The sequence below is a fragment of the Balaenoptera borealis genome, assembly GCF_965194805.1.
Source record: "Balaenoptera borealis genome assembly, chromosome: 13".
NCBI lineage: Eukaryota > Metazoa > Chordata > Mammalia > Artiodactyla > Balaenopteridae > Balaenoptera > Balaenoptera borealis.
Window position 1 is genome coordinate 76773605 of NC_138870.1, and position 23258 is coordinate 76796862.

Consider the following 23258-nt stretch of genomic DNA (forward strand, 5'->3'; position numbering starts at 1 on the left):
ACTAAGTCCGTGTGCCACAACTACTGAGCCTGCACTCTAGAGCCCGTGAGCCACAACTTCTGAAGCCTGCGTGCCGCAACTACTGAAGCCTGTGTGCCTAGAGCCTGTGCTCCACAACAAGAAAAGCCATTGCAATGAGAAGCCCACGCACCGCAATGAAGAGTGGTCCCCTCTCACTGCAATTAGAGAAAGCCCGCGTGGAGCAATGAAGACCCAACGCAGCCAATAAATAAATAAATAAATAAATAATCTATTTTAAAAAAAAAGGCTAGAGCATTCTTTAAAAGTTATGCAATGGGGAGGAGGAAGGGTAAGCTGGGACGAAGTGAGAGAGTGGCATAGACTTATATATACTGCCAAATGTAAAATAAATAGCTAGTGGGAAGCAGCCGCATAGCACAGGGAGATAGTTTGGTGCTTTGTGACCACCTAGAGGGGTAGGATAGGGAGGGTGAGAGGGAGACGCAAGAGGGAGGAGATATGGGGATATATGTATATGTATAGCTGATTCACTTTCTTATAAAGCAGAAACTAACACACCATTGTAAAGCAATTATACTCCAGTAAAGATGTTAAAAAAAAATAAGAAAAAAAAATTATGCAAATAGTTGTCATGATATAGTGTGCATTTTCAATCTAACACAGGAGTCCACAAATTATGGCCCTCACGTGAGCTGAATCCAAGTGCCCCAGGCTTTTGTAAATAAAATTTCATTAAAACATAGCCACATTCATTTATGTATTGTCCATGGTGACTTTCAAGCTAAAATGGCTGAATTTAGAAGCAACAGAAGTTTTTATGGCCCACAAAGCCCAAACTATTTATTAATCTGCCTATTGCTGTGTAGGGAAGAAAAACTTGCCACCCCCAAATGTCTCTTTAGCATGGGGATTAACTTAGCCTGATTATTTTTAAGAAACAGAAGACTCCAGAAGCCTTTCTTTTTGCCTCCCCCTTAGCTGCCTAAAGAATGTAGAGAGAGGGCCTATTGCAGGAAGGGAGCTATCACCATAGATTAATATGAGCCTGGTGTGGTAGACAGGGAGGAACCTAGCAAAATCTGTTTGTTAAAATTACTCTCTGTGTCTCTTGTCTCTGCCTGTCCAGCAGACATTTGTTATCAAACATTTGCTTTTCCATCTTCGTGGGAATTGCCTTCCTCCCCTTTGAAGTCCCAAACCACTGCTCATAACAGCCTCTTATGTCTTTAGCTGAAAATGGTATTTAAGGTGAGGGTTTCCACCATTTTGGTGAGGTACTTAGTTTTCCTGGGTCTCTCTCATGTATAACGTGTTATCAAACTTTTGTTTGATTTTTTTCCTGTTAATCTGTCTTAAGTCGATTTAATTCTTAGATCAGCCAGAAGAACCTAGAAGGGTAGAGGAAAATTTCTTCTTCCCTGACAGCAGGAAAAGTTTGCCTCCACAGATCTTTAATTACAAAGGCTTTATTAATATTAGATTCCACTCCACCCCCCCACCTCACCAGACTGAAACTTGCTGGGAAATAGTAATTATGGGAAATCAAGATTGACTCTTTGAAAGCTGATCATCATTAGATGAATATTAGATGTGAATTCCCACAATTTCACAGACTTTCTCCTTCATTAATTTGCACTACTTCTACTTATGTTTTTCTTTTCACAAATCTCTCTACCCATAATGAAGTGCTTTTATTTTTATTTAATATGCAGTTAATATGACCCAATTCTCTAGATCATAGGTTGTTATTATTATTATTCAAATCAAAACTAATTTAGCCCTCCTTTGTCCTTTTCTCCTCCAGTGGGTCAGCACTTCTGTAATAATCTCAGATCTCCAGGATATTTGCCGACATCATCATATCATCACTCGGCCTCATGAATGGAGCTAGAAGATGCTACAACCACTGCCAGAAGTTGGTAGGATCAGCCACCACCCTGGTATGTTCCCCAAATGATGTAAGCAGCAGTTATCTGGCCAATCCACAGTGATGCTCTACTCACTACTGTCATCATAATTGCCACTGGAGTGTGAAGCCAGTGAAAATAACCTGAGAATTAGCCCTATGTGTATGGTAAGTCATACCTTGCCTTTACCTCCATAATTGTGTCCACCTTCCTAATGGTGAGGACTCCTCATTTGAGCTCTATGACACAGTACTCTTATCTGAAGCACTTGTTTGGTCCAAAGTGTCGGCCTTGGTGCCAAGGACTCATTACAGAGAAAACACTAGAGAACCTGCATTTGTCATCAAATGAACATGGTCCAGTTCTGTTTCATGCATTGCTTCAATGATGATGTCATTGCCACCATGCTGGGCAGGCCTTATGTTTTAACTATGGGCAGTGAAGGAAGAGAGGGTCTGTCCTTCAGCTCATTCCAGCCAAGGCAGGCCTGGATTCAGAAGCTCATGGCTCTTATTTACAGTCACACACGGTGTCTTCCCTCAGCAAACTCACAACACTATGATGGCCATGTCAGTAAAGGTGTGCAGATATAGCCATCCTCTTGCCCATTTAGCCATCCATCTGCCCTCATAAAAATATGGTCTTTGATGGTTGCAAATCTGTGCTCTATACTTCCTCCATGGACTTGTCTTTTGGGTTTTTTTGGTTTCAGTTTGTTCCAGATAACCTTTTTCAGGACCAGTCTGAATCCATAAGAAATATTCTAATAACCATAACTCCCCAAAGCAAGGAATTTTCTTTTCCTTTCTTTCTTTTAAAGATTTCTCTTTATCCCTTTTGCATGTTTGCTTACTATCTTTTCAACAGCTTTAGAGTCTTACATATCATTTGGTAAAAGATGGGTCTCCCACTGTTAAGCCAAAACACTGTTTTATTATAATCTTTTTCTGGAACAAGGATACTACTTTTATATGTTGGAACCAATGGAGTGACTTCCCCTCAGACAAGAGAAACTGCTCTGAACTAACTTGTTCTCTGATCTCTTGGCACGGGAGGAAATAGAAATTTAAAATGGCAACTCTCAGGCCTATATACACTACTATGTATAAAATAGATAACTAATGAGAGCCTACTGTATAGCACAGGGAACTCTACTCAATGACCTGTGGTGACCTAAATGGGAGGAAATCTAAAAAAGAGTGAATATATGTATACATAAAACTGATTCACTTTGCTGTACAGCAGAAACTAGCACAACATTGTAAAGCAGCTATACTCCAATAAATAAATAAATAAATAAATAAAATGGTAACTCTCTGTAACAGCAATCACAAAAATACAGATCATCCTCAACTTGCATGGGGTTATGTCCCTATAAACCCATTGTAAGTTGAAAATATCCAAAGTCAAAAATGCATTTAATACACCTAACCTACTGAACATTGTAGCTTAGCTTAGCTTAGCTTACCTTAAACATGCTCAGAATACTTGCATTAGCCTACAATTAGGCAAATCATCTAACACAAAGCCTGTTTTATAATAAAGTGTTGAATAGCTCATGTAATTTATTGAATACTGTACTGAAAGTGAAAAACAGAATGGTTGTATGGCTACAGAATAGTTGTAAGTGTATTGGTTGTTTACCCTCATGATCACATAGCTGACTGGGAGTTGTGGCTTGCTGACCAGCATCAGGAGAGAATATTGTATTGCATATTGCTAGCCCAGGAAAAGATCAAAATTCAAGCTGTGGTTTCTACTGAATGCATATTTTTTTCACACTATCTTAAAGTTGAAAAATCATAAGTCAAATCATCAGAAGTTGGGGACCATCTATGTATATGCTCTGCCATTTCAGAAACACTGCTATATAAAGAAACTGAAACAAAATTCAGAAAAATATATGTGCCAAAGATTATATGAAATATCCCTCTCTAAACAAACATATTTAGAATTAATTCACTGTATTTGGACAAATGTTTAGTAATTGGTTTTGAGCAACCAGTTGTTCTAATCCAATTCTATGGGCTTTGGCTTCTTTTAGTCACCCAATCTTTGGGATTCATTTTTGGTTTCTTCCTTTACTCCTATCTGGGATTTGTTGGATTATTTTTACAATTATTTCTACAAGTTCTGGGCTTAGCTTGATATTATAAATACGTGATTTTTAATCTAATTTTTATATTAAAAAGGTACTTGAAAAGTGTCTTAATGAATTTAGAATTTTGAACTGCCTACTTGTCCTCATCATTAATTGGTTTGTTATAGGCTCAAAGAGAATTCCTTGGGAATTGGGAAAAGAAAATCTAAATGGCAGTGTGCCTGCTCTGTCTGGTACAATCTGCTGGCAGGAATTGTTTGGAGGAGTAAAGAGCTGTTGCTGCCTAGAAACAGATTAAAACTGCACTATAAAAAGAATTCAGGTTTTGTGTTTTCCAACACATTTTTCTCCCTATACTATGTCTTAAAAATGAAGCACTTTCTATTATCCAAGGAAGTCACCTTTCTTTTTTTTTAATTTTTATTGGAGTAGAGTTGATTTACAATTTTGTGTTAGTTTCAGGTGTACAGCAGAGTGAATCAGTTATATATATACATATATCCACTCTTTTTTAGATTCTTTTTTAAAAATTTTTAAATGTTTTTTTATTGAATGACAGCTGATTTTATTACATTGATGGGCCTCTAAAATAATTCCATTAAACAGCGATGCAAAATTGTGGGAACATTAGGATAACATACACTAAAGGAAAATTTAATCTTCGTACTGATAATCTGAACATTAAAATAACATTAACAGAATAATTATTTTGGTATCAATACATATTCACAAATTTTATCAGTTATTTAGCATACTTGATTTTAATATTAGGTCACTGATATTTTTCTGTACAATGTATTTTTAATATGGTCTTACTTTTTGTAATATTTTCAAAAAAATTAACTGTAATACTACAAAGCTGCATTTTATAGTTAATAAATTTGAAGTTGTTGATGTTCTTAATTGACTATTCTCTATAACCTTAGATTCTTTTCCCATATAGTCCATTACAGAGTATTGAGTAGAGTTCCCTGTGCTATACAGTAGGTCTTTATTAGTTATCTATTTTATATATAGTAGTATGCATATGTCACCTTTTAAAAATCCATGTAGAAATGCTTTATGATGCATTAGCCTCTTCTCCAGGATCTTGGGCTTTTGCTAGTAGTCTGAGCCATGTGTGTTAGGATTAGTTTTTCTTTGTCCTTTCATTTTTTGATATTCTTTTTATTTAGTCTTAAAGGCATGAGAGATAGGTCATCAATCTATATAATTTGACAAATCACATAATTTTGGATTTCAGTTTTTCTTATCATTTGAATAAAGGAATTTTGTGGCCAATAATTACTTATACCATTGATTGCCCAATAAAGTCCAGTGTACGTCTAAAATTATATGATTCTATGAGAATTAAAAGATATTGGAACTTCTTACTCATCACTCAAGAAACTAAAGTGTTAGGCTACCTAAAACATATGTAGCAGAAATGACAACTCCTAGAGAATTTAACCTTACCACTGCTTTGGAAGAAATTCATAGCAGCACAGGTAAAATGCAGATAATCACTGGGCAAGAAAGCAGATCTGAACAGATGCTGTATAAATATCATCAAGGTCCAAGGGAATGAAACAAGGAAAACTTGTGAAGCAAACAAACCTGTAAGGTCTAAAACTTGGAAAAAAATACATTAAATAGTAAAGTTAAGGAAAACTAGTAGACAATATGTACCTGGCACAGGAAGCATCACATAAATATTAGGAGATAACAACAAATGTGTTGATGAAATACTAGCCCAGGAACATGGTAGACCCATACTCCCTATTAATCACTAATTGTCACCTGACCTCTACTCTGCATCTTATTTTAGCTTTCACATAATAGAAAGGAATGAACTATGCCATGAACTGTGCTTGATGCTTTCATATATAACTTAATTCAATTTTCAGACCAACCATAGAATAAGGCTGAAATTATTTCCATTTTATAGAAAAGAAAATCTGAGGCTCACTAAAAGCTTAAGAAACACAGGGGTGTTATACAACTAACAAGAAACAGGTTAAGAATTTGAATCCAAGTGTGTCTGATGTCTAAATTTATTTTTCCTCAATAATTTTAACACTAATGAAGATATTTAACTGTGTTCAGGTTAAATTGCATTTTCCAAATTAGTGAAATATAATTTTCAATTCTGAGATCCACATTTTTTTTTCACATTTTAACACAAATCATGATCTGTCTTGACAATTAATGGCATGTCGTAGTTTAATTAGAAATAACTTTAAATTTCTTAGTGGTACATATGGCAATTTTTAAAAAATTCATAATACAATTTCAGATGTATTGAGGTACCATAATTTCTTCCTTAGGATTGGTTCAAATGAAATAAACAGCAGCATTATTTTCTTAAATGTGGCAAACTGAAAAGTTAAGGCACATGCTTCTGTGTTCACAGAAAAATAAGGAGTACAGAATCTATGACCCTGTTCTCCATTGTCTGATATTTATCAGCAACAGCAAATAAACAGGGAGCCTAACCCAAGGAAAACAAGGGCTTCTTAGGTCAAATTATTTAGGTTTAAGTTTCATACTAAATTATGACTCCTCATCAAAATCTTTTGATTTTAAGTAAGGCGAAAATATTAATGAAGTCTTTTAAGCTTTGCCCTGTGAAATTTGAGAATGACTCAAATGACTACTTACATTATACAAAAATTGAAAGAATATACATAAAATTATAATTTTCTTTAATAAATGTTACTTTTCTACTCACATAAAAATATTGCATTTAAATTCAGGATAATATGGGTTATGGTTAACCTTACAAGTCAACTGAATTGTCTGTCCTACCTAACCCTGCTGGGTCCACTCTAGCACTCAGTAAATACCATGCTGACTCAAAAAAGAAATTTCAAAGACTCAGGTTTTCCCCTAGGTAGGTAGATGGATAGAAGTATACTATATAGAGAGCTTTGTCCTAAACACCACTAACTTTACACTAATGATGAAAAAATAATGAAACCAACACTGTAATGCATTGAGTACTTTCTGTGTGCATTGCACTGTACTAAGATGTTACCCTTGCTAAATCCTCTCAAAAATCCTGAGCAGTCATTTTTATCTCCATTTTACAAAAGAGAGAACTCCGCTTAGAGACTTTAAGATAAATTGCAAAGATTCCTTCAACCCTAATCCACTCAACAATGATTTATTGAGTACACATGAAGAGCCAGGCACTGTGATGAGCACTTCATATCCAATGGTGAAGCAATTAGATGTAAGTCCTCTCCTCATGGAGCACACATGGCATGTGTCTTATAGACAGGATTATAGCCATGTATATCTCACAGTATTTTCTGTGCCTAAAGAATAACCACTATTTGGGCATGCTGTTCTTACATTGGAAGCAAAGAGAGGGACCAGCAGAAACATGTGATACTATTGCTGGCTCTAACTGGAACCAGCATATGGCCCTTTCTCACATGTCTAAACTCAAAGGCAACAGGGCAAAGTGGCATAATTCAGCCACAGTGAGCCAGGGCAAGGTTGGGGAAGGAAGAAAGAACTGTGAAGAAATAATACAATCTATCACAGGCAATTTAATCACTAAAGGCATTTCACTAATATCTCTTTGATATTGCTTAGAAGCCAATAAAATGTTGTCAATTCAGTTTTCTCCAAAATTACACAATTTACTAAGCCAAGAAATGATACCTTATATTTTATTTTCCATATCAAATTTTACTTGTTTTTAATGGCCCTGTGCCCCCAAAGTGGAATCAATTTAGTAAAATCCATAAATTGCCAAATATATATAATACAGCATTGCAGCATCTGTAAGGTCAATACTACAAATCTGTTTCTTTCATGCCTTATTCTACCACAGATAACTTGTATTTTCAAACAAAATGTCCTTTCCCTCCCTTGTTCCCAATGCGTATGTGAATTTCTAATATTTACGTACAGACATTGTGGAAGATAAGGTGTTTTAGATGATCAGAGGCTGGAAAGCTAAAATTTTCTGTTTCTCAGGTTCCCTTGTGCCCCAGTTTTGGCCAGTTAAATGTAAGTGATGTCTGCTGGAAGGAGCTTCCATGAAAGATTTAAAAAAAGGAAAACTCAGCTGATATAGCCTCTTTGGCCCATATTCCTGCCTGTGATACAGTGTAATGCCTAAAGCTAAAGGATGATCAAGCAGGATGACAGAAGGGCCTTGTTCGTGATGACATCAGAAAACCATCACACCAATCAATAACTGCTATCTCAAGATTTTATTTTGGATATCTCCTTCCATTCTTTAGTTAAACCTGGAGAGGGAAAACATTATCAGTGCCCAGATAGAGTCAGGTTTCTTCAGAAGTTCCAAGTGAGGAATCTTTCTACTGCATCTTATGTTGCTACTTCAGCACCTCCAAGAACCCTGTCCCACTTCTCTGTAATTCTAAGTGAATATAAGGACTTACAAGATATCCAAAGTTCTAGCTGCACAACAGAGAAATTTGGAATTACAACTAAACCCTCAACCATACATGAACTCTGCAACAGATTCCAAACACCTTAACCCTGTTTTGGGTTTGCCTAGGCAAAAGAAAACCTTTGCTGCTATATTAATTATGACTCTGGTTGCTAATATGTTATTTCCCATTCTCCCCCATCTTGGTGCATGTGGCCAGACTATACTCCCTGGCTTGTGGTTGGCTGGGTCATATTACCAGTTCTGGACAAAGAACTGGGAATGGAAATGATGTGTATCACTTTCTGGCTTGGGTTGAAGGCATTTAATTACTACTGTGAGACCCTCTAAAGCTCTCTCTCTTCCCTCTGGCATGACAACTGGCTATATTATTTACTTGAGCTCCCAAATAGCTAGAGTTTTCCCTGCCAATCTCTGAGTGTCATATAATATAAGAGAGAAATAAATCTTTTTTTTTAAAAAGTCATTACAATTGGGAGTTGTTTGTTACTAGACTATGATGTAGTCTATTTGGAATGAGTCAAGCCCAATCAAGAGAACTTCAGCACAATAGAATATAGATTAACCCATGGATGCCACAGAGGCTTAAATGGTCAGACCATAGGAAGGGCAGTAATGCATCTAGGCCTCAGGAAGAGTCAGAACCAGGAATTGAATGCTGCAGAACTCTCTCTCTTTTTCCCTTGATTCTACTTTTCTTGGTCTACTTAGTGTTATTTTCTCTCATTGCAAACTTGCCCTCTTCACATGGAGAGAAATATGACCTTTGGCAGGCTCTGAGTTTTACAATTCACAGCTTCAGTGAACAGGGGAAAAATGACTGACATTCTCTGGTCTGAAATTTAAAAATCTTAGGAAATGTATCCAATTTAGTTAGCTATGTTCAGGGAAATGGGGTCATAGAGGAACATGACACTGAACTGTGTGAGTGAAGTAGAGGAGAAAATATTCCCAGGAAAAGAGAGGAGTGTCATATGAGTAGCTCATAAATACTAAAGTGTAGAATATATATATGTATATGTATATACATATATACACACATGTAGTCGAATAAATTTGTTCAGTAAGAATTTGTAGTATACTTCCATTAGACTATATAAAGTTGTCAGATTATTTAATGTGGAATATGATATATAAAATAAAGAATGAACAATAGAAGTTAAAGATAAATGAATTGTACTAGAGTTTTGTACTAGTAGGTAAGATTGAAAATTTGTATACGACTTGTAAAATACATGAAACACATTAGTTATATATTTACTAATATATGCTTAACTCTATGCTAGAATCTATTATTTATTAATATATATTTAGTTCAGTCTGTGCTAGAGCTTGTCATACTGCACTGTAAATGATTGTTTCTACTTGCTTGTTTCCTTGAGGCTATGTGGTTGTTAAATGTGACAATTTTTCCTATTTCTTACTATATTTTGATGTATAAATTAAGAACTTGGAAAAAAGTCTTACTATAGGAATATTTTAATCTTCCCTATCAGTCAGGAAATACCCAGTTTCAAAGGTGAAACTATGTTCATATTGTAGATAGGTTTTTTATCTGAGTTTAAGATCCTTAATGAATCTAAGGTGGCTGCCAAGACCAACATTTTGTCTTTTCCTGAAACTTAGCTGTTAGTGCATACAAAACCACATAAAAACTCTTTTAAATTTAGGCAGAATTATAGGAGCAAAATCAAGTTTTAATTAGTGCTGCTAATGGAAAGCAGGAAGAAACACAGATAATCTTTAAAAATTATAATAACTTGGCTTGGGAATTCATGCATCAACCACACATATTGAATTTTTTAAGATTAAATCTGGTTGCAAGTGACAGAAAAACCCAAATAACAGTGACTTAAGTAAGTTAATTTTTCTCTCATAACACAGTCTGGAGGTAGATGGTCCAAAGACAGATGGTATGTCCCTCCGTGGTATCAGGCCTCCAGGCTCTTTTTTAGTCTATTTTGCCTAGCCTCCATTCCTAAGTTCATTGTTTCATCCAAGGTGGCCATACTTAGTCAAGCCATTCATTTGCATTTTACCAAGCAGGAAGAAGGAAAAAAGAAGGATAAGGGTGCACTTTCTCCTTTTAAGAACACTGTCTGGAAGTTGCACACACAGTTTTCATTTATGATGTCATTGGTGAGCACTTAGTTTAGCCAAACTCCATGGAAAAGAATCTAGGAAACGTGTAATTTGTCCCAGATGGTCATTCACCCAACTAAAAATCAAGGGCTCTATCACATAGAAGAGAAAATGAAAAAGGATTTTGAGGCGACTAGCAATCTCTGCACACCTGGTATACCCAAACTGACATGTGGACTTCTGCCTGTCCTCACAATATGCTCACATTTACTCTACCCATATTTCAGGTTTACTCTGGCCTGACCCCATAATGAACTCACACCTAGTATACCTATGGTTACAACTTGACTCCTGCTTGTATCTGTGATGGACTTTGACTCTACACCAGTGATACTACGTCACATTCCTTCAAAGTTGGGGCTGAGGGCAAATGTTCTTTCAGGGGCATTCCCATTTTGGTAAAAACCAAGTTTACTCTGCTTTGGTAAACAGGGTCACTGTGGACAGTTGTACAGGTTGTGCATGCAGCTTGGAGACAATGAGGGGCTAAAATCCCAGTTGAAGAAGTACATTTGTGTATTTCAAATGCTCAGAAAAGTCAATCTGATTATAATTTTTATTTAAATTCTCCACCCAAATGGAATGTCTTTTCCTAATTTGTACAATTGGACTAAATGTACTGGTTGTAGTTTTAGTTAGGTTAGTTTAGTTTAGTTAGTTATATACATATTATAAACCAGAATGACTTCCCAAAGTCTGGATTTGGGAACATTAATTCCTCAAGAAATATTAAGAGATGGTCAGTTGAGAAAATGTGTTTCTTAGTATATAGGTCAAACAAGGTTAAGATTTTTCTTTGCTACCAGCAAGACTTTATTAAGAACCTTTATTATGCTAATCCTTGTTTGGAAATCCCCACAAAGGGGACTCTTGTATGCAATGATTGACAAGACAATTATTTTCCTGCAACATATCTTACAGGAGATGTAGTAACATATGGATCTAGTGCAGTGTGAAACTTGTCTAAAGAGAAAATATGCTCCTCACCCCCACTCCCAAATTCACTTAATTCAGATTCTTCAGATGAAGGTCCTGACAACCTGTATTTTTAGCATGTGACCCAGACCACTCATCATTAAGCAATTTTGGAAACATTGATTTATAGAAATTTTTTTTCACTAGGAGTACACCAAAATCACCTGGGAAACTTCAAATACACATTTACTTGGTCCTTCCCAAATTTATGGATCAGAGGGAAGTGTGTTTCCTCTACAGCCATTTCTTACATTAACTCTCAGTTAAGAACCGTTGTTTTACACTTAACTTTCTTATCCTTCATAAGTTGCTACTCAGTTATACACCAAGGTATGTCCACATAGACGTTTTCTTTCTTGGGCCCATTCCTTACCATTTATCAGGTTCTCCTTGGTATTAACTATTTTTTTCACAGCAAATGAGAAGAGCACTCCAAGCCATGCTTTATTTCAGGGCAGGATTGATAATAGGAAAAGAAAAGGCCTTGGCTATGGTGTATAACCAGCTAGCAGATAAAATATTTGAGAGTAATGAAAAGCTGATTGCTTAAGTATGAGACATTTTTATAGCTCATATGCTTTTAAATGCATACAGTTGGCATGAACAGGGTGGCCAGTTTTTAAAAAGAGCAACTGATTCAAGTAGATTCCCTGGTGTAAAATGCTGTTTGTGTGATCTGTTTTCCAGATGTTTCCATGGCAAATGTTTTCTTAATGTGAAACCTAACCATTAAAAGCACCTGGGTAGTGTGCAGCTCGTCCAGACACAAATCATCATCATTTCTTTTCTTTTTTTTAAATTCAGAGACTTATAGGGAGGAAACTTTAGTTATTTTGAACACAAGGAAGGATGAGCATATTTCACATTCATCTGGATATATAGTGACAAAAATGTTTATTTAAACATCAATCTTAATATATAAAGAGTTTCATTCATGTCTGCAAACAACACAAGGGTATATACTTTCTACAAGGTCTGCAGAACTGCTTGGCAGCTATTTTTGAAGCATTTATTTATTTATTTATTTTAAATTGTATTTAGCTATTTATTTATGGCTGTGTTGGGTCTTCGTTTCTGTGCGAGGGCTTTCTCTAGTTGTGGCAAGCGGGGGCCACTCTTCATCGCGGTGCGCGGGCCTCTCACTATCGCGGCCTCTCTTGTTGCGGAGAGCACAAGCTCCAGACGCGCAAGCTCAGTAGTTGTGGCTCACGGGCCCAGTTGCTCCGCGGCATGTGGGATCTTCCGAGACAAGGGCTCGAACCCGTGTCCCCTGCATTGGCAGGCGGATTCTCAACCACTGCACCACCAGGGGAGCCCTGAAGCATTTATTTTTAATGTTAATTTTTTCTGTATGCATTCTGACTGAACACAGGGGTAAAGACAATGTAGTGTGACAGTCAACCACTGAGGTTTCTGAGAAGGGCAATCTGGGTTTGAATCCTTCTCTACCACTTACCAGCTATATAAATCTAGGCATTTTATTTCACCTTTATTATAATATAATAATAATTCCTTTATTGTCCTTATGTAAAATAAGGATTATAATAGTACTTACCTTGGAAGATTGTTATGAAGATTAACTGTGTTTACACATATAAATACTTGTGAGGGAGGAAAAATAATTTTCCCTCTACTTTTCTAGGTTCTTAGCTAAGACATCCATGTAACAAAAGACAGATTAACAGGAGAAAAACAAACAAAAGTTTAATAGCATGTATGCCTCCTGTATACATGAGAGATACCCAGGAAAACTGAATGACTTCTCCAAATGGCCCAAGCTGCCATTTTAAATAACATCTCTAGAAAGACAAAGGAAGGTGTTGATTAGGGAGAGACCAGTTATGGAAGGTTACCAGGAAAAGCACTGTAAGCAAGAGTAAGGTTGTGCAGATTTATGTCATTGCCTTCTCCATGAATAAGAGTTTCTAGAGATTTAGTATCATCCTTCTCTTGGTACAAAGAGGGAAGCACCTTTAGAAATGGAGATTTCCCTTATAAATGCAAATGTCTCTTACAAAAGTGTAATTTGTACTTAGTTTTCAAGAGCTTTTTCTATGTTTGATGTTCTTAAAAATAATCAGACTAAAAGAATTCCTATGCCAAAGAGGCATATTTGGAGGTGACAAATTTCTGCTTCCCTTCACACTTAAGACATTTTTTTGGCCCATAGTAAATGTTCAGTTATGATTAGGGTCAATAAAGTAGATGTCAAAATTGAATATTTTCTTTAAGATTAAAAGGAAGAAATCTCCAGTGTCCTTGAGCTTCACATTTTACTTTGCTAGAGGATAAAAAATATGGTTCACAAAGGTTTCCTTGGACAAAAGTAGTAGCTAGGAAACGGAATGATAAGTCATAAACTTCCATTTTTCTTAAATGTGCTACTTGATTCATTAATGGAAATACTTGTCTCCTTAATTTAGTGTAATATATTAGAGGAAAAATAGCTAATATTTGTTAGTTTAATCGCAAATGTCATCAGAGAGATTGGACATTAGGAATTTCATTGGGCCAAGAAGTGACAGAAATACAAAGAAGAAACACATGGGGAAGACTTGTGGGTAGAGAAATAAAGAGAAAAGGGAAGATGAGTAAAAGAAGTAGGAGAAAAGTTTGCAGAGCTGTTGGCATAGAAAGAAGTATGCTGCCAATTGGGTAATACTCTGAGCCAGCTGTACACAATGCCATAGATATTTTTTAAAAAATATAATAGGAACTTTCTCTCAATTATCAGCTAGTCATTAACATGATATTTCCTTTAAGGAAAAGGTACCATATTTCAAATGCTTTGTTCATTTGCAACTCCAGATGGGCAAATCTTTCTAAAAGACATTTAAATAAGCATTGATAGCTGGTGAAAGCTCTGTAGGTATCTCAAATTTGGAGCTAAAAGTTATTTTTCTTAAAAGAAGACAAGTCTCTCTGTTAGTTGTCATTCCGTCAAATTAAAGGAAAGAGGTTGGAAAGACAAGGTACACATTTAATTTCTCCCACCCACCTTTGCTTTTTCTTCAAATAAACCTTTAGTTCATGGTAGCTATGGATTTCTTTACTGGTTTTATTTTCACCATGAAATGGACATTCATACTTTCTCTTAAGGCATTTTCTTCAAAAGAGAAATATTTTTTCTGTTCAATGTGTAAAAGAAAAAAATGCATGTAAAGATTTTTACAAATGATTATTAATGCTTTGAAGTTTAAATATTCAAATCAACCCTTGATGAAGTTTAAATTGCAGGCAGCCTCCTAATAATACTGTGAAAGTGAAAAAGCTAATTTATATTAATATTTAATTGCTATTAAAATCAAGGTTCCCTATAAGGCATACTCCTATCTTAATTTAAATATATTCAAGAAATATTTAAAATAGCAGATCTCACTATAGTATCTTGAAGAGACAAAATCTTATATATTATTAAAAAAAATTCAACTGAGTAATTTAAAGATCAAATTGGCTTTATTCAATAATTCATGAATCAGGTTACATTCCTAAGAGGGGCTGAAGCTACATTTAAGTTAGGTGCTAAGTCTTGGTTTGGTGATGTGGGCCTAGTACACGTGACTCCATTTTGGGCCTGTAATTTCTTTTAACAGTTTCTCTTCTTGATCAGACTCTTAGCTTAACTGACATCTGTGATCAAAATTTAAGGCATTAGCGCCACTCTCAGCTACCACTCTGTAGTTCTTGCGGCTTTTACTGATCCTCTGTGAGACATTCACAGGTCATGACTTTTTTTGCTGAATCTCTGTAATATTCACAGGTCATGACATCAAGTTCACAATCGTTTAGCAGGTCATTTTCTTTGTTCCTTCTTTGACATTTCAGTCTTAGGGAGATGATTTGCTTGGTGGTTAGCAGCTGTGAACCTGCATTTAAAGCTTTTGAGAGAATACAACATACCAAGGAGACTACTATGATTATTATAAGTAGGATAATTCCAGATTCTTGGAGTGTACTTCAGAGCCATGGTCCCCAAGACCCAAATCAGTCAAAATCAAATAAGTCAAAGAAAGATCCTGTTGAAAGAGTCACCTTCTTAAGTAAAGTGGCTTGTTCAGCGATCTTATGCAACTGAGTTTCAACTTCCTTAGAAGTGTTAATCCAGGTACAGCAGGTAGCAGTGGCCACAGCACAGCCACCTCTTTGCTCAGATAGAAGATAATCAAGGGCTCCCCTATTATTAAGAACAACTTTGGCCAGAAAGTCTAAGGAATTTTGCTGGACAGCTTTTGCTTTAGCAGCAGGTTCTGAAATATCTTCAAGGGTTAAGGAGAGAATATTGCTGGTAGATTTATTTGCACTTATTCCTAGACAGGGAAGTAGGGTCCTGTCAAAGGAAGCAAATTCTGAATCATGAACCCATCCCTGTAGGTCCTTTTTTAACTCATTGATGTAAATTCAGGGGAATCTACTAATAAGGGGTCTTTGTTTATGAATAATCAGGAGCACAGTTAGATTACCTGAGAGGTATTACCCAGTTATGCACCATCCATTTAGGCATTCATAGGCCCACAGAGAATGAGAACCACTCCAGACAAAAGTAAATCCTGTTGGGGCACAAACCACTCCTGCTAAGGTGGCACTGTTAATAGATCCTAGCATTATGGACAGATCCATTTGTCTGGAAGTTTATCCCCCTTAGCAATGACCTGGGAGATATAGATGATGGCATAGTCTTTCCAGGCCAATGCCAGAGTAAATAAAAAAAAAAAAGAGAAGAAGAGAGAGTCTCTTATTTTAAGTATGAAGTCTTGATATAGTGTCTTGGGGAGAAGTAGTCTATATCTCTGTCAGCTACTTCTCCTCCTCATCAATTTGATTCAGAGGTCTCCAACATCAGCACAGGATCAGATATCAGGTGGAGGCTTTTTCAGCTGTGAGATGTGTATCCAAGGTTCAAGTCCCTGGAGTTTGCCTGCTGCCTAGGTAGTGAGGAAGACCTGATATAGTCTCTTCTAAGGGGATACAGGGGCAGTCTGTGTTCTTAGTGATTACAAATCAAAGAGTGGGAGAAAATTGGAAATGTTAATTTAGAAAGTTATAGCCAGATATTTAAGGAAACTAGAAAGACTCAGGATCTAGTCCAGTGTACATGTGTATAACAAAACCTCAAAGACAATTAGCAAGATTAGAATCTAAAATAGACAAAGGTACAAACATAATTTTTCTCTCCACAGTTACTCCCATTTCTTTTTTCCAAGGGTAATCACAGTAAAACTAATTTGTTTACATTAGACGTGGCTTGTTTATGTAAATGCAGCAAGAATAGTGATTGACCATATAAACTCTTTTTAAGACTGCTTTTGTAGAACCTTGTGAACAAGGTACCAGGTCATTTTTTTCCAAGGGGTTTTATTGGCTCCATAAAGGTAGCTGTAGTTCCTTAAAACTGTCTGGTCATTTCTGAGTCTATGCACATCTGTCTCTCAAATAGGACAATTCAGTGAAAGTCACAATATTTCCAATTGTGTCCTATTACCGACAGAATAGATTCTCATTGAACTTATGCAAATAGCTAACTTTGTTGCCATAAAAAGAATACTTAAGTGTTTCTGAATTCTGGAGGGATCAGGCAGGAAGAAAAAATAAAAGTTTCATCTTTGTTTACAAAGGTATGCTTTACCAAATTACTGTATGTCACAGATAGCTTAAGAGAAAAGGTTTCCTTAAATCTGGAAAAATAAAATATTAAGGAGCCAGCAGTGTTTCAGACAAAGCATCATAAAAATTATGATCATCCTTGTCAGTTCATTCAGTCCCATGTAATTAATACTTGTTTTGTTTGAATCCAGTTTTTCCATTTGTTCTGGAAATTCTTACCCAGTTCAGTTTTATGATCTTAAAGTTATCAGAAACCTGTACTTTCCAAAAGTCCTTTCCTTGAATCTTCTTGAAGATAAAGTACTTTTGCAGGAAGACTTTTGCAAAGTATCAGAGTAAAACAATAACTACCTGTAAAAAGACTTAAAAAATGTTCATTATTAGAGATCTGTTGAGAGTTCATTACAATGGAATTGACAAGGGAATTTTGTTATTTTTGTGACACATAGCCCTTTAAGATAATAACTGGGATTATGACTGATAACATTATATCAGGACAAATCAGACTTTAGGAATTTCATATAATTTCTGGAAAACATATACAAATACAACTTAAAAAGACTTAATGTTACTTTTTACTTGACAGTGCTTCACATGTAATTTAACATATCAAATAAGCCTAATTAGTTTAACATCACCCTTTTTATAAAGGCAGAGAACAAATCTTTTGAGATGTTCCATGGGTCCTCTGGAAAATCCCAGAGTTAGCTTGAGGTCAAAAAGACTTCACCTAGAATTAGATTTTGGGAGGTTTGTCAAAATACCAAAAGGTTTTAAAACACTTGGTCAAATAGGATCACAGGTCACTGGAACAATACTTAGTTATCCACTTAACCATGATAACAATTAAAGACTTCACAGGCAAATACAGAAAGTTAAGTAGTTGTAAAGTTTCTTATTAATAGTAGACTAATGATCTAAGAAAACTTGTTCTTTAATGGATGTATATAATACAATTAAGGATTTTTTTCACATAAGTACACTATGGTATTAAATGTTAATTTTATAACCCTTACAGTAAATGCATTTGATTTTAGACAACTTGATTACACAAGGTCAAATTCTCTCTCTCTCTCTTTCTCTCTCCCCAACTTTCTATTGAATTTGTGCTTTCTTCTATTTCCCATTCTGAAATAACCAGTTTCACTTCAGGACAAAATTATTTTCTTTTCCCTCAACAAAAAATATATCTCCATGTTTCAGAACTTCTCTTACCGAACACACATATCCTACTTTCCTTGCATACAGAGATATTTCTCTTATTATTTCTAGTAGTTATTTTTAATTTTTTTTTTTTGGCTGCACTGTGTGACATGTGGGATCTTAGTTCCCTGACCAGGGATTTAACCCATGCCCCCTGCATTGGAAGCTCGGAATCTTAACCGTTGGACTGCCACGGAAGTCCCTCTCGTAGTTTTAATAACATATATTAGACTTTTTAACCCTTAAAACCTTAATTTTTTAGTGAAAATAAAGAAGTAAACAATTGTGAAGTGTCTACACTATCATTCTGTGGCTTCATAAATTTATAAGTACCTTTTATAATTTCCAGAAACATATGCTTTCTCATAGTAAGTTTTTTAGTGTGGCACAAAACATGTTTAATAATAGATCCAAGTATATTTTAGTTTCTCTGTAAAAGGAAGCCCAAAGTGAATAAACCCTGTTCCATAATTAATGTTTCAGTATTTCCTCTTATTTAGAAATTATCTATATATTTAATGACTATCCATCATTTAATTTAACTTAGCAAAATTTAAAAGTTTCAGGTTACCTGTAAGGTAAGTACAGTTGCTCTCAATTCCTCAAAGAATTGGGTTGAAGCCTAAATTACATCATAGATTGATTCATCCATAAATCCTTTTACAAGGACCTTAGAAGTTTTTTTTTCTTTCCCTCTGGTTCCATAGTTTTATTTTAACTTAGGAGAGAAAGTCTAAAGAATTTCCTATTATGCTCTAAATATCAGCTTCCAACTTCTGGCCAATTTCTGACCACAAAACTACTTAACAATCTTTTTAAATATCTTGTCAGTTTTCAGCCAGGACAATTGGTTAATATTTCTGCAGTATTGAATAACTCCTTGCACTTAGGAGGCATCCTCAAAGAAGATGCAAAAGATATTTTTTCTCTCTTTATCAGATACTACAGACAGAGATCTGGGAGAGCTGACTCTGGTAAGAATTCTCACCCTTAGCCAGCTTTTGTCAGTTTTCTCAGGATCCCATCTGCAGGTTCCCAGTGAGATTTAAAATAGAGAGTGTAACTCCAGTATCTACCAGAATTTGGTAAGGTTTTTCATCAGTTTTAATTTCATTTTTCCTTATCTGTTTAAGGGAATAACATAGCAATTTACCAGAAAATCCCTTGAAGTCTCATCAACTCTGGGAGGGGTTCATATGGGGGACCTACTTCGAAATTAGATATGGGGACATTCGAGTTGATGTTGAAGACTGTGCATAGGGCCTTTGAGGACAATCTCTTTTCCAGTGTTCCCATTGCTTATAACTGAGACATTGATTTCTTGGCCAGTGTTACGATGATGAACCCTTAAGAGGGTATCATGAGGGAGGCCTAGGTGTTGTTTTAGATATCTTTGATGTCTTTAATTTTTTATTACCCTTTTTCAATCAAACTTTTGATAAAGCTATTTTGGAATCTTGAAGCCTTTTGGAAGCTTCTACATACCAATCAAAATAGGTATCCCCTCTGTTTAATTTAGGAATCCTTACTTTCAAGTACACTCTTAAATCAACAACCCTGTCTAATTGGAACATTCCCCATAATGACCATTGCAATTCAGGATTGTATTTAGTAAGATTTTTCCATGTTTGTAGATATCTACAGCTTCCAGGACCTCGGTTCTTAAACATCATCAAAGGAGGCGTGCTGGAAGGTGGTGTACTTAACTCTTCAGATTTTACAGATCCGATCTTTATTACTTATTTATTTTTTAAGCTAAGCCTCTGGGCCTCTCAGAGCCAAACTAATACTTAAAAGGAATGTGCTGAAAGCTTGGAGACTGTGTGGTGTTTTGCAGCATAACTTGTTGCCCAGAAATTTACTTGAGGTTGGCGGGTGATGTAGTGTCAATCTGACCTGTCCCATGACCAACCTACCTTAACACGAGATGCTTTGGGTTAGGTGGGGAATGCTCTCACAGCTTGTAAATGCTCAATCTGCCAACCAATTTTTGTGGCTTTTGGCTTTGAGGTTCCCATTCGCAGTAGCCTTTACCTAATGTGCACATTAACATACAAGCAGTAACCAATGAAGTAGGGACTGGGGAAAGGACTGAACCAGCAGACCCCAATCAATGGGGACTGAAGGCTGATTACAAACAAATGGGGAGCTGCAGGTGCCACCAGCAGTTCCCAGTGGGAAATCTGGGGACAGAACCAAGGGCTAGGATTTAGATGTCACAGCAGACTGGCCAACTGAAGGCCTTGTTCATACCTCCAGCAATTCCCAATGTAGAATTGGGGGACTGAGGAAAGGGCTGAACCATCAGACTTCAACAAATAGGGACTGTGGAATGGGGCCCCACATAAATAAGGAACTGCAAACTGTCACTAACAGTTTCTACGAGGACCTTGGGACAGAATCAGGGGCTGGGGTTTCCAATCAATTGGGAATTGTGGAGTAAAAAGCCAACTAGACCAGGAGCTCCACACAGAGAGCAGAGCTCAGAAGAAAGAGGAACTTAACCACCACTCTAAGAAATGGTGAGAAAGACAGTAAACTTAACGGGTTTGCAGGATACAGCCTGTGTTTCTTGTCCCCAAGTGCCATCAGAAGTGCAATTTGGATCCCACCACAGTCACTAAATCTGTTAAAAAGCAAAATTCAACTGAGTAAATTTAAAGATCAAATTGGCTTTGTTCAATGATTTATGAGCTGGGCAGCATCCCGTCTAGTATACAGAAAGGAGCTTCAAGGAGCTGTACAAAATAGAAGGCTTTTATAGGCAGAAAGGGGGCGAGAAAAGGAAGCGTGTATAATTCAAGCAAGGTCACCTCTCTTTGGGGGATGGAGCGTGTCTATTAGGCAGATTACCTCATTAGTGCTGACCAGGTAATTCCAGATTGACTGATTAGATGGTTACATTACTGGGAGGGGCTGAAACTGCAATTAGGTTAGGTATGAAGTCTCACTTGGGTGAGGTGGGCTTAGCACAAGTGACTCCATTTTGGACTGTTATTTCTTTAAAACGATATCATACAAATGCATTTACTTTTACATGATAGACACTTTGATCCTATAAAGATGCCTCCATTCTGGATGGAGGCATTCCAGCAAAGTTACAATGGTTTATCATATAAAATGTAGCACAATTTCCACTGATGTCTTCATTGTAAAAGAGAAGGTAGCATCTCATGGGAAAAACCTAGAAATAGTGAGCCCTTTGAGAAGAAAGGAATTAAAATGGTAGCCCTACCCTTGTGATGTTGAAGTATTTACTTAGTATAGCTGTACTTTTCACATTTTCCCTCAGTTGTTGATTACTTCAACTTGCCTAAGTAATAAGAATTTAAGCCATGGGGAGATTTTCTTTCTTTGTTCATTTTCTTCTCTTTTTGTTATAAGTATTTGTGATTGTGAAGAGTACTGGATGTTTGTCCATAGTTGACCTCAACTAATACATGATGTACTTCAATGTGAAAATTCTCCTGAGAATTCATGGTTATTAAAATAAATTGGCATTCTGTTTTATTAATTTGGTCAGTTTGGGAATTTGTGTATTGAATTTATGTTAAATGAGTTGGAGAGATATATTTTCTAATCCTAGATTCATCTCGACTCTGCACAGAATATGATCCAAGGCTTTTTTCCTAGGCTTTCTGAGGAGTGGTGAATAACATAGAGTGTCCCCCTTGGAAAACATGAAGTTAGAGTTGTCAAGTCCTTCCATGATGCTGGTGGCAGCTAGCATCCCTTCTCTTTGCACAACCTGCCTCCTGTCTGCCTGAATTCAAATCCTGGCTTTGTTTCTCACTTTAGCTATGTGACCTGGGCAATTTAATTGTCTTCTCTGTGTCTCAGTTTCTTTCATTTATAAAATGGAATAATTATTGTGCCTGCCTCATAAATACGAAGGAGTGAATACAATCAGTTAATAGATAAAGATTCTATAAAGCTTGGCAAATAAGTATGGAATAAATGTTAGTTAATATTATTATCATATTTATTATTAAAATTAAAAACTTCATTGAGAAGTCATGCCATATACTTGGCTCCCTTCTGCTTATATCTATGGATTCATGGGTGCCCATTTTTCCATCCAGTTAGCCCTTTTCCTAGGGTCCGGACCTGTTTTTTTAACCTTTTTAAAATTCTATTCGTCATATATTCTACCTTCTGTCACAGCACCCATTGACTTTTTTTTTGAGTTTCTCAAGTTTATCCATCAGTTTCCCTTTGAGGCTGACTTAGGATATAGATACTGACCTAGGTCTCACCTGGATTTGCCATACCCTTGCTTGGACTGGACTCTTAGTTTTGTTTTCTTCCAAGCACTTCTATTTTGCCCTAAAGTAATTTTAGGGCAAATTTCTTGTTTTCTGAGGTCTTCCCTCTTTTACTTCTAACACTGTATGTGGTGAGGATAAAAAGGCATTATAGAGCAATGTATTCTTTTAACCTATCTTCCTTTGTGTTCAGATATAAACCATATATGCCTCCTCAAACACTCTGAACTTTTCAATATCTCTATCTTTTTGGCACACTACTCATACTGGGCCATCACTCTTCTCTTGGTCTTAGATAAAACACTTCAAAGCATGGTATAAGTTCTGATTTCTTAGCCACAAGCGAGCTGGAAATGCAACCCACTTGTTTAGGAGATACATCTTGACCAATGAGGAGTGAAAGATAAAAGGAAATTGAGCAGATACATTTATTTCTCTCCCTTAGTTTGTTTGGTAGTAGTCTGAGTGGCAGTTCTTCCCTGCATCCCTTCTGTAGAAGACCCACGTGCTGAACAAACAAGCCTGCTGCAAGATCCTCTCTGCCTTTTCCCGGCTTGTCAAGAAGCCATGGTTGGAACAATGACACATCGCATCTCGTGGTTTTGCATATTCCCATGTTACTCTTTGATTTCTCTTTTCTTGGCTTCACCTCCCTGGGTTGGTACCTCCCA

At 36.3% G+C, this 23258-nt stretch overlaps 1 long non-coding RNA gene across 2 annotated transcripts in view; it reads left to right on the forward strand.

Annotated features, from left to right (window-relative positions):
* LOC309609247 overlaps positions 1 to 23258 on the forward strand; it is a 376228-nt gene that overhangs the window by 274977 nt on the left and 77993 nt on the right. For both annotated transcript variants that reach the window (XR_014233338.1, XR_014233339.1), the window contains exon 2: positions 1787 to 2056. This is a non-coding gene — a long non-coding RNA (uncharacterized lncRNA). The remainder of the gene's footprint in view (positions 1 to 1786; positions 2057 to 23258) is intronic.